At 39.3% G+C, this 12,225-nt stretch overlaps 1 long non-coding RNA gene across 3 annotated transcripts in view; it reads left to right on the top strand.

Annotated features, from left to right (window-relative positions):
* Positions 1 to 2,060: 2,060 nt before the first annotated feature.
* The window catches only part of LOC110483646 (uncharacterized), an 87,612-nt gene continuing 77,447 nt past the window's right edge, over positions 2,061 to 12,225 (top strand). For all 3 annotated transcript variants that reach the window (XR_014957195.1, XR_014957197.1, XR_014957196.1), the window contains exons 1-2: positions 2,061 to 4,561; positions 6,253 to 10,284. This is a non-coding gene — a long non-coding RNA (uncharacterized LOC110483646). The remainder of the gene's footprint in view (positions 4,562 to 6,252; positions 10,285 to 12,225) is intronic.

Below are 12,225 nucleotides of genomic sequence, written 5' to 3'. Positions count from 1 at the left end.
GCTGGCCATGTCCGGAAGAGGGGAAATAATTTCTGAAATGTGGAAAACTGTAGAAGCTTAAAGGTGAGACTATAAGAAGAATATTTTGAGTTGCAAGTGCATTGAAGAGAAATGTGGGATGGCCCAGCTGAGAATGGGAGAATGGTGGCCCCACATTAGTGCTGTTCAGTGAACACTTGAGCATGAATTTGCTCAGTGAGAGCAGGGCAAGCATAAACTAACCCTGAACTCATTCTACTGCCACCACTTGCAAGATGAGTCTTTATTATATATCATGAAATTTTTCAAAACTTTTGACATAATTTATTGCTCTTCTTTAGGTCTTGTTTTCACTAGGGTATTTCTTAAGGGATAGCCATAAGAAATGTTTTTTATAGTGAGGGTGGTCAAACACTGGGGCAGAGCCTCGACAGGCTGTTCAACCACCATCCTTGGAGCTGCTCTTAACCCACCTGCACTAACCCCTAAACACTTATAGTTACAGCCTAACACTGAAGTTAGTTCTGCTTTGAGGAAGATGTTTGCCTTCAGAGCCTCTTCCAACCTAAACTACTGTATTATTTTATATTATACAGCCAACCTACTCGGGCAGCCTATGAAGTGTTAGATGGCTGATGAAAAAGACATAATACAGAGCAGCAATGATTTCTTGGAACACAGGTGGTGGCTGCAGTCAGTTCAGTCAGTTCCAAATAAAAGAAGCAATCTCTGGAGCTATTTTGGTGTTGCAGTCCTTGTTCAGTAACTTTTAAGGGTCATAAGTTGACACTGGCTCCACTGGCTCACCTCGGCTTCTCAAATGAGCAGCCAGCTCCATGGTGAACTCTCTGGTTATGCCTCATGTACAAAGTGTGAATAACATCTCAAACACTATGAAATGTCAACATAAGTACCTGATGTTATTGCATAAATTCATTGGAAGTCGAGCAAGTCTAAATCTAACACAGCTGATCTGTGTTTCCAGCACAGGTTATACTCAGATGCTTTGTTGGCTTGTTTTAATGTGTTCTCAGCTTTATCTCTTATATTCATGTCATTTACTGCACTGCTCTTATCTACTGGAGAAAAGTCTGAAATAAATATCTCTGTGAGGTACCAGATGTCTCAGGAGCTTCTCAGAGTGAATGAGAAATGCATTGTGCAGGTGGGAAAAAGTACTACTGCTGCATGGAATAGGGAAAAGAAATTGTAACTTAATCTGTCTGTGACAGGCTTCAGAAAAAGTGGGGATCAGCGGGTGGTGGGTTACTGGGTGAGAACAAATTTATGGGCTAGGAAAAAATAATTCTGGTAGGATGTAGTAGGATTATTGAAAATGACAAGATACAAGGTTTTGCTGGATATTTTTTCATTATGGTGAATGCTGGCTCTGGTTAAAAAGATTGTCTATCTGGCTCTACATCAAAACCCGGCCTTTGCTTTTGAAAGCTTGTAAAACTCAAAAAAGAAGCAGAAAATTCAAGAATAAATGTCTCTTTTTTTGTTTGTCCGTCTTTCTCCCTTCTTCCATCTTCCCAAGCATAATGGTTCTTTAGTGCACAAGAACTCTTCTACCCCAATCAAGTTTCTAAATCCCAGTAAGTGAAAGTTCTATCAGTCCTTTCCAGAAGTTGCCTTTTCACTTTTTGCCAGCACAAGGAGAAGGTTCCTAAGAGTGAACTAATGCTATTGCCACATGGTTTCCTGAATGCCTGGGAGGGCTGTGCAAGTTAGATTCTGACTGATGATTGTGCTGGCATTTGGGATTGTTAGGGAGGAATTTAATGGAGCTATGCTGATTTATATATGTGAAGTATAAGGTCTTTCATATGTCTAGTTTCTACTGTTTTATAGTTAGTTTTTATTTTATTGCTGACCAGCAGCCAAAGTGATTTCCTTTCATCTTTCTCTGGCCGAAGTCAGAGAGCAGTGTCACGGGTGGTGTGGCAGGGACATGCACATCCACGATGGACAGTCCTGAGGCTGTGCTGGGGCTGTGCAATGCACTGGGGGTGTCCCCAGGAGCAGTGGCTCTCTGGGCATTGTCCCCAGGGCTCTCTGGGCATTGTCCCCAGGGCTCTCTGGGCATTGTCCCCAGCCCTGGGGCACAGCAGGAGGAGCAGCTGTGTGGCACTGATGCTGTGGGGCACGGGCAGAGGCTGCAGCTCCCCCCTCAGACTGGGTTTTGCCCTGGATGCTGTGGGAGGTTTCCCAGTCCTGTGATCCTCTTCTCTCACCCTGCTTTAAACCTGTCTCAGCTCCCTTGGCACCCACAGAGCCTGCCCCTGCCACGGAGAGAAATGGCTAAAGAACTGGGCATTTTCAATCCCATTTTCTCTTGTTATTTTTCCAGCCTTCTGTTTAACCCTCCTTGCCAAAAGCACTATTTGGTGACTGGCAAACTAATTGGCCGGAGGAGGTGTCATCAAAAATTCATCTCAGATAATTAGACATTGAGCTATCATTATCCTTGAGGTTCAATTCATTTTTGTTTTCATTAGCTCTGTGCTTCCCTGTGGCAGATATTTCTGATAATTTCTGAGCACGGAGGGGGTCATGAGTGCTGGAATTCTTTCAGACGTGCTTCTCTTGCATGTCCTTCCTTACTTAGCAGGAGTTGGGGGAAAGAGCCATGTTAGCCAGGCTGCAAATTCAGGATTTTGTCTGTTTTACAGAGCATCTCGTGTAAGGAGCAGGAGCTTCACGAGGCTTTTATAGAGAGCTGACAAATTCAATGCCACATAGTTTGTGAAGCAGCATTTCTGTTTTTCCAGCATTTTCAAATAATGTCATTTCAAACAGCTGTTGATAGTGTTAAGAAATCCCACTTGCATTTTCTGTCATTCTAATTACATAGTAATTAATTTCTGATACAATGGCAAATTGATGTTAGAGTGAAGTCCTTCAAATTTTATTGCTTTATGTGAAGCAGCACTCTTTTGGTTTTGAGTCCTTACATATGAAAGGAATATTACAAGATTTCTGCCAGCACAGCCGTAGCACTTTAGTGCAGTGTTTTTAATGCAACACTGAAATTTGGAAAAAAATTTACTGGCAATTCCATAGTGAGGAATAATATACCTGTGACTCTGGTATTAAAAAAAAATAATTTTTTTAAAGCTGCTGTTCTATATTTTGCAGTAATAAATGATTCTGAATATTAGAGCTAACAAAACAAGGCATGTTTGTAATTTAAAAAAAATTCCAGTATTTGGAAATTTGTTTTCATTGTTATGAATAACCAGAAGCACAAAAATATTTCTCCAAAATAGAGACTTAAAATTTTTCTTGAATCAACTGAAATAGTCATTGGAAAGTAATTTTGAAAGGGAAGTTGTAATTAATTGGTATGATTGCAAGAAAATTAATTTAGAATCAATATGATCTAACAGAAAATAGAGATGCTGATAAAATCAGTATTTTAATGGGAGGTGTTTTCATTGTAAATATTTGACATATTTTATTAGACACTTTTTGTTCTGGAAGTCTAATGTTGTTGGACTGCATTTACATATTTAAAATTTATAAATATTTGAATGTATCTTAAATATATTCATGTTTTCTGAACACCTGCATGCTCAGCCTTTTCCAGAAAATTATATCACCTATCTTTAGAAACTGAAAGCAAGCAGTCACAGTAATTACTAGCCCTGATGCCACTGATGAAAATGCTTCATGGCTTTTCTCTCTGGCTGTTGATTGCTTCCTGCTAAGAGAGGAGCTGTGGTACCTTAGAGCTGTGGAAATTGCTGGCAGAGAGCAGCTAATTTACAGCTTGTCTGGTCTGTGTGTGCTCCTCTTACAAACTCCAGGGTGCCTTTGGGGTGCAGTGGGACACAAGCAGGCTGTGGTCAGGTCCCACCCTGGCTGGTGGAGAGCAGCTCAGGGTTTGCATCCTGCAGCAGGGCTGGGTGAGTGCTGCCACCAGAGCCTGCCTGGAGCAGGGTGAAGAAACAAGAGCCTGCAATGACTCCAGAGTTCCTGTTTGGTTTTCATCAAATCTGGTTTAGTTTCTTGGGTAGAGATGTGGTTTATTGAAAGGTTTTGGTGAACTCACAGCTGGTAGAAAAGACAGGTGGGGCTGTTAAAAACAAGCTCAGCACCATGCTGCATATCTTGGGTTCATCCTGCCTGCAGCTCATCTCCACTGGCTTTAGTGCTGATTCCTGCTGGCACGCTCATTGCCTTTAGCTCTGCTCATGGGCACCAGCTGCAAACAAGGCTGAGGAAATGGGAGCTTTCTAAAGCTGTCTTTATTAAAATTACTTATCTTCCTCTTGTCTCTGGCTTTTACTTCTGAGTTATGAGCAACAGAACCACATACTGTGTAGGCACGTAGATTTCCCAGACATTGTATTTCATATTTTTCTATTTCACATTTTTCAAGGATATGCCTTTTCTTTCTTTTCTTCCTTTCTTTTTTTAAAATAAATCTTCTAGGCTCTCTTCTCCATGATGAGATGCTTTAGCACATTACCCTGGGGACATAGTATGTTCTTCTGTAGGCTTAAACTGGATGGAGAGATGAGTGAGGGTCACTCATTCTTCTCTTGACTAAGGAAGCAGAGTGACCCTTTTACTGGTGAGTTGGACCTAGTAATTATTTAATTCTAGTGTATTAGCTAGTAAATTGATAATTTAAAATGTCAAGTTCTTTCATCAGTATTTTCACATAAATTTGCAAGCCACTTAATGATGTGAAAATGTTTTAAGGAATAACAAAGTGAACTACTGTGAGTTTTGTATTTTCATTCATCTTTTGAATCAAGATTAAAATTAATAAAAATAAAAATCACCAAATAGGTGACATCTCTATTTAAAAAATGTGGTATCTTAGTATCTTGAGAGCAAAGTAGCCTGTAGAATATTGAAGAATAACACGGTGAAAGGACATGGAGACCTTCATCTTTCTTTGATAAAGTATTTTTGAAATGAACATCTTATCAGATCAGAAAAGCTGGTAATATTGGCAGATCAGCACAAGTTTGTTATGTCAATCTGACATTTGATCATAAGTAATGTACTTTTGGTAAGAAAGAAAGTCGAAGTGAAGGACATCACAACTTTCATAGGCAGCATTCCAAACTCAGAATAATGGTATTTTAAAAACATTTTCTCTTGCCATTTGAAGTACCAATTCTACTCTTAGATCCTCACAAAATGAATTCTGTACTCACCTCAATCTCTTTCCTGGATCCAGACATTCAACTCTGTTAGCTGTGGAGTACATGGCACAAGAGATATTTGAGCTTTTCCCAAGACATTGCTGTAGAGAATTTTTTATCCAAGCTGTTGGGTTGACTGCAAAACTTTTCCTAATTCATTATTTTAATGATCTGTGATTTAATTCTTTCTAAGACACTCTTTTTTAGTCTCATCATCACTAGTTAAACTTTCATGTCTGATATCAATACATGTTGATTGGTAAATGACAGAGCCTCTTCCCAGATATTAATTTCACCATTGTTTTCTTGCACTATAATGAAGTTTCCTATGCTGGTACACTCTGCATTTTGCTAGGCAGCTGTCCTTGAAGGGTGTTATATATCTGTAATATACAGCACAACATTTTTTCTGTCCCTGCTTATGTCCTGTGCCCTGTTTATCTCTGCCTCAGACCAAGGACCTGTGTTGTGGAATAGATCAGACATAAATTAATATATTAGGCAAAGCAGTCAGGCTCTATTAATTCTATCTAATCAGTGGCTAATTTATGGCTTTTGCCTTGCAGCATAGGTGAGGCATTAGCCCCCAGCATATATTGTACACATACTTTAACCTGCATCACTGCAGGTGGATTCAGTATGAATTCTTGTTTCATAGAGATTTCTACTTTAAAGTAGCAATGTGTCAGGCAGAGTGAACCCATGCCCTTTAATGAGAGGCAGTTTGTGTATGCTGCATTAATGAGCATTTATAGTGGGCTCATTTATCAATTTACCTTGGATACAAAGAATAGGTACAGGATTTTAAAAATTATAAATTGTATGTATCTCCAGCTCAGATCAATCTAACATTCTTGCTTCAATGACAGTGACCGGATTAGCTTTTAAAACAGTTTATACACATAAATCTTGAGGTTTAGAATGGCAGTCACATCCAGTCCAGAAGCCCTGTAAAATCAACTTGCCTCTGAAGTTTCTGCTACTACTGGGGAAAATGGTCTTTTTCTTGTACTTGCTTCAGGCTGAAAGCAAAATGAACAGAATGATAAAGTCATATAAGTTTTAACTTTAAAAGGCTATTGTTTATTTTATTGTGCTTGTTTTTCAGGTGTGCTGTATTGAGGTGAACACATTGCAATACTGAACCTTTGGAAATGAGAATAATAAGTGACAAATGAGGTAGACTTTATAAATTCTTGTGTTTCTTCAGTTACCAGCCCCCACTGTGAATTTCAAAGGCACCTACAGCTCATGTGGGCCCTTGGAGAGCTCACCCATTTGCAAAGTCGGTGGGTGCTTCCCTTGGGCGTTTCTCAGGACTGGCAGGGGAGACCAGAGGAGATCCATGGGTGATCCATGGGTGCTTTCTGCTGTGCCTTGGTACCCAAGGGAGCCCAGCAGCCCCCAGGACTGACCCCTGAGGTTCATGCTTGAGCGTTTTGCTGAGCTGCATTAGGATGAGCAGGCAGTTGCAGGCTCTTCCCAAGATCCTGAGGTAGCTGGTTTTAAATGGACTATTAAAAAGCAGAAATTGTGGTGAAAAGAGTCTTTCCACCAGAACACACCATAGTTGAGATGAAAGCATTTGTAGGGGCCTGTGAAATGTTCCTAAACACTCCTGTGTACCACCTAAAGCAGGAAGACATATGGTGCTTGATTGGATAGAAAATGAGTTGTTTGGTACTTATGAGTTACAGGCACCACAATCAGGATAAAGCATGAGAAATATCTTACCAGTTATATTTGTCAGGGTCCCAATTGTTCCAACTGTATTTGTATTCAAAATGTAGATAAATGAGTATGGGATTAATGTTCTGTGGGGTTCAGCAATGGCAAAGTTTGGAGTAGGACAGGCTTAGAATATTTTAATTAGGACACTTTCTGGGAGCCTTTAGCCCAGAATCTGGTGCTACTTCTTAATAAGTTGGATGTTAAGACAAAATAGCATTAACCCTGAAATTCAAGTTGTTTTTTTTCCTCTTTAAGACAGACTTTCACAGAAGACCTAAAATATTTCCCTGGGCCTTGCTGGACAGTCTTGTATGAGGTGCAGCACACCTCATCTTTTCAAATACAGATATTGAAACAAAAAGAGTAATCTTTTGAGAATATTTTCCACTGTTATTAAAGTTTACCATATCATCAGAAAAAAAATATTAGTAGAATTCTGCGCCTATCTGCTAATCCAGCCAAATAAGTTAAGGTGCACCTCATTCTGGCCAAAATTTTCATAACATACTAATTATTTTATTTTTCTACTTAGCTTAAATACTTCTAAATAATGATCCTGGGACCCTCAACCTGGTTGGCACATTTTGTTTCCTTGGCTGATATTTGGTGTTTTCTGCTGTTACCTTCTCCTTTTTATGTCTTCTAGGCACTGCCTGCTGCTTCTCTGCTGTGAGCATTTATTACCCTCCTTTCAGCCATATGGTCTGGACAGGAGGGCAGGGCCCTTCCCCATGACCATGGTGGAAAAGGGAAATCAATCAACCAAAACTGAAAAAGTGGAGATATTCCTCCCCCCATTTTCCTCAGTGGTTAGATGTAAACTTTGCCACCAACCTTTCCTCCTTTCAGAGAGATTAAACTGAATTGACTGGAATGAAAATTCACAGCCAGTTTGGTTCTGCCAGATGAATATTTGTACTTACTCAAGCAGCAAAAGAAAGCTCCTGTGAAAAACAGGGGAGGAAGCAGACTGGAGAGAAACAGGAGCAAGTGTGAGAGAGGGGAAGCAGCAGATGTGGCAGGATATTTGGAGTCTAGCTACATTGAAATCTTAGTTTAGGAACATCAGAAGCTTTTGATCTAAAGGCCAGGAGCTAACATCTACTGTAACTAGGAGTAAATACTTGTACCTGCTGCAGATCAAAATTACATTTATTTTGTGAATATATTTACTGTATTTGTTAGAATGACCAATATTTACTGCAGAAAAGAGGAAACTATATCCCCCTCTCTGAGAAAAGTGGTATTTAAGAGTTGTAACTACCTTTTTTAATAGAAGGGGTGAGGTTCTTATACATTAAACAAATGATCTTGTGACCATAATTTTAATACCACTAACTTAATTTTTTGGTTAGTACCACTAACTTAGTAATTTATTAAATTTAGTGTCTAACTATTACTGAGGACGTGTGCTTGGCCTGAGCTAGATCACACTGATCTGCCAGACCTTGATCCATGTCAGCAGCTTTCCAGGGGCCTGTTTGTGTTTCAGCATTCCTAAAGTTTGTTTCTACTCTTTTCCTGTGTCCTGGCATTAGATTATGTCTGGAAGATGTAGTGATCCCCTAAAATATCATTATCTACATGTACATTTTTCCTTTATGTGTCTTCCAGTTATTTTTATGGTAAACCAAAAATGGGATTGGCAAGAAATGATTTTTCTCCTTTCTATCTAAATTCTTTGGTTTGGATAGGAACAGATGGAGTAATTTGGTAAATAACATGGAGGACTGGGAAAGGAGATTATTTCCAAATTCAAAAGTGATATATTTTTTATAGTAATGTCTGGCCTGCATATGAAATGAGTCAGAGAAGTGAAGTAAATAATCAGGAAACTTGAAAACAAAGGTCTCATGCAATTAGCATCATAGAATCAAAGGAATGACTTGAGTTGGAAGAGACTTTAGAGTTATTAATAAGATTAGTGGAAGCTATTTTTATCATTATATCTCTCAAATGACTACTGGATAATGAGTCTGTGAAATTGTATTTAAAAAATGAAAGAATGAGTCTGAGGTAAGTGTCAAATTTTTCTTAAAGACAGAACTCAAGACCTGTTCTGGGAAAATAAAGTGATAGCTATGTGGGGTTTCTTTTATCCAGTTGGATGATAAATGCAAATACTCTTAAAGAAGGCCAGAGTAATTCCTGTTAAGCAGAATAGCTATGAACTCCATTTTGTATATTCCCTTAGCCTATTTGCTATTTACAAGCCATATTTAAGAGTAGTGGTGTTTCCATTCTTCCCAGAGAACATTTAGCCTATTTTAAAGGACACTAAAAACAGAAGTAGAGGTGTCTAGACCACATGCAGCCCAGAAATCTCACTTTACCAGACAGCTCCTATCTATTCTGCAGCCCTGGGTTCCCAAATGCAGAGCTGGTTCTGCAAGAAGCTCTTGCAGATCCCAGCAACAAATGAATCTTTTCAGCACCCAGGAGGATTTTGCAGTCCCCAGCTTACAGCACATGAAGGTGTAAATGTGCTTTACAAGGACCTATTCTATTTGCTGTACAACAGAACTGTTTCTTTTGGATGGATGCAAGTATTTGACTGGGGAGACTTAACTCATTTCTCCTTTGGATATCAGGTTATTATGGGAGGAAACGTCCTGCAGAGCAAACAAACCCAAGAGAGGGACAGTTCAGTGTAATCCTTTGGCCTACAAGCATGGTAATACTTTCAGTTGAAATTGTAAAATATATTCTATGTATTGAGGATTTTTTTTCATCTGATTAAAAGCTAATGAGGAATATAAATACCAAATATGACTTGTCACTTGAATCAGTAACTAATAATCACAGACTGAGCTGTCTTTAAACAGCTAGTTCCAAATAAACTGGGTTGATACGACGTCAGCTTTAAAAATCAGCCAGCTTTGAAATGGATATCAAGGGTGCTTTCAAAAAGCCTATTCCAGGAGTAACTGTGTAAGACAGAACTAGGTGTATGCATTAATATTTGAGCTGTCAGATTTGCTATTCAATTTACATGTCAAGTGTCAATCTGATGGGCTATCTTGATAAATCCCTACAAACTATACTCCTACTTAGTGCAGAAACTTTCTTGTTTGACAGTTCACATTTACAGTCTTCTAGTGAGGCTCTTTTTCTTTGAAACTAAATACAAGGTTGTAAGTACACAGTCTGTGGTGACTGGGATGAGCTGAGCCTCATCCCCAATGGGCACAGCTGTGAGCAGCAGGTGAGCAGCACTGACAGCAATGAGCCATGGAGTGCCCAGGGGCACTGACCAACCACCAAAGGGAACAGAGGGCTCACAGGTGCCATGCATCAACATGAGGGGATAAAAGGATGGGCTAAAGAACAAGGGGAGCAGATCCTTGTAGTCTTCTGAAGTGCCATGATGTTGTTCTGTATGGGCAGACACCTGAAGCCTTCTGATGAGGTAAGGTGCTACTGTGGATGGGTTGAAGCTTTCTGAAGTGGTGTGGTGATGTTCTGTGTATTGAGGCCCTCTCAACCATGACACGTGCTGTAACACAAGGTAACATCCTAGGACACAGAAAACATCCTTACACACAGACAGGCTCTGGCAGTCAGCAGGTGAGTGCTGATATGTGGAAATACCTCACCAGCCAGGGGTCTGGGCTAAGGGGGGACACACAGTGGCACTGTGTCCTGTGCAATGAGCCCCTTGCTCCTCTTAAGGACATTATTATCTCTTCTGCTGCAACACTGGCTTTAACGGGAGTTTTCTCTGTCAGCTGCAATAATTTTACTAAGCCCTAACAAAAGAGGTGAGTGTAGGCTTTAAGACATTTTACTTAGGAAAGGATTATTATTTACCTTTTTAATCATCAACTGTAAGTGTTTTTCCACTACAGATTCCACCTAAATCTTGTACTGTTTCATAGAAGCACAATTACATCCTTGTAGCAATTAAAATCCTGAGAAGTTACACATCTCTCCACTGGTTGAAGCTGCAGGTGTTGGATCAATATTATCCTATCATTAGGTCATATTACCAACAGCAAGAAGGACAGCTCTTTGTCCCAGATCAAAAGACTAAGGTTGTACTTTGGGCTTTTTTATTCCCTTTTTAATCTTAGAGTTGACATCCTTGTTAAGCATTCAGCTTCAGATAGCAACACCTTTTTCTCCTAAATATTCTGTTGTGATGGGTTAAAGAGGTAACAAAAAAAGAAAATAATATATGTTTCATTATTTCGTATAAGTATTGTGTCTTTTATTTTGATTGCTATTTTAGAATGTCAGATAAATTACTAGTGATGTTTATTAATTTTTTGCAAAAAATTATGTAATACATTTCTGCTTTACAAGTCAATATGTAGATTTATACATGACACCATTTTTATCATATCTTGTGAATTTATGGTTACTTTTTTCACTTGAATACCAGGTAAACTTTGCAGACTAAGGAGTTTAATTATTACTACTGAACATTATTATTAGCAGAGATTATTATTGGAATAAAGTGTAGCTCATGTTCTTTTGTAGAAAGAGAGTGAGGTTTTGCTTGATAACAGGGGCAAGATTAGTCCCCTCTTTTGTCAGAAAATTCCTAATAGACTGAACCAGAAAGGAGGTGAAGAAACAGAAACAGAGGGGTGGGAGGAGGGGGGTGTAGCAATAAGGAAGAGCAGCGAGAGAGAAGAAGGGAAAGGCAGGAAAAGAGGAAGGGAGAATGTAGAGAAAATAGGAAAAATTATTTAGGCACTAAAAGTCAAAACTGACATCTTAATCCTGACTAAATCCACAAGTTAAAGTTCTTTTATCCTCTATACATGCCTCTAGCCATGAAAATTGTTCTGCTTTGCTGAAAATTCCTCATATTCTTACAATTCCTGCCTTCACGCGTGTCCATGGCTGCCTTGCTTTAGCTCTGCTGTGACCTCTTGGTGATGTTCTCATGCTGAATGTAATGGATTATGTGATGGGTGATTGTGTGACCAGGACATGTGTGACAGAAAATTTATGCCCACAAACAGAGACAAGTGGGACTGTGGAACTGTTTGAACTTTAGTTTCTCCTGAACCAAGCTAGGCCCAGATTGTTTCTCTCAAAGGGGAAAGGACAGCACATCAACCCCTAAATTAATTTAGTCTCCTTCTGCCAGCTGGTTTTATGAACTACAAGAGATGATGGCATATCCTTAATATTCTTTGACAGTGCAATATTTTTACTTAGACTGTCTATTCCAGAGTGATGCTTCTCTGATAGAATGGCCAGTCAATCTCACAGCATGATAGAAAACAGATGTAAGATTAGGATGCAAAGTAGTTTTCCAGATACTTGGTCCCAGCATGCTGTACAACCCAGCCCTAGAGTTAACCAGGCAAGTGCTGACACATGTCTTATAGCAAAA

The sequence above is a fragment of the Lonchura striata genome, chromosome 9, assembly GCF_050655825.1.
Source record: "Lonchura striata isolate lonStrDom1 chromosome 9, ASM5065582v1, whole genome shotgun sequence".
NCBI lineage: Eukaryota > Metazoa > Chordata > Aves > Passeriformes > Estrildidae > Lonchura > Lonchura striata.
Note: the sequence above shows the minus strand (reverse complement) of the source record. Positions and strands in the feature narration are given on the sequence as shown.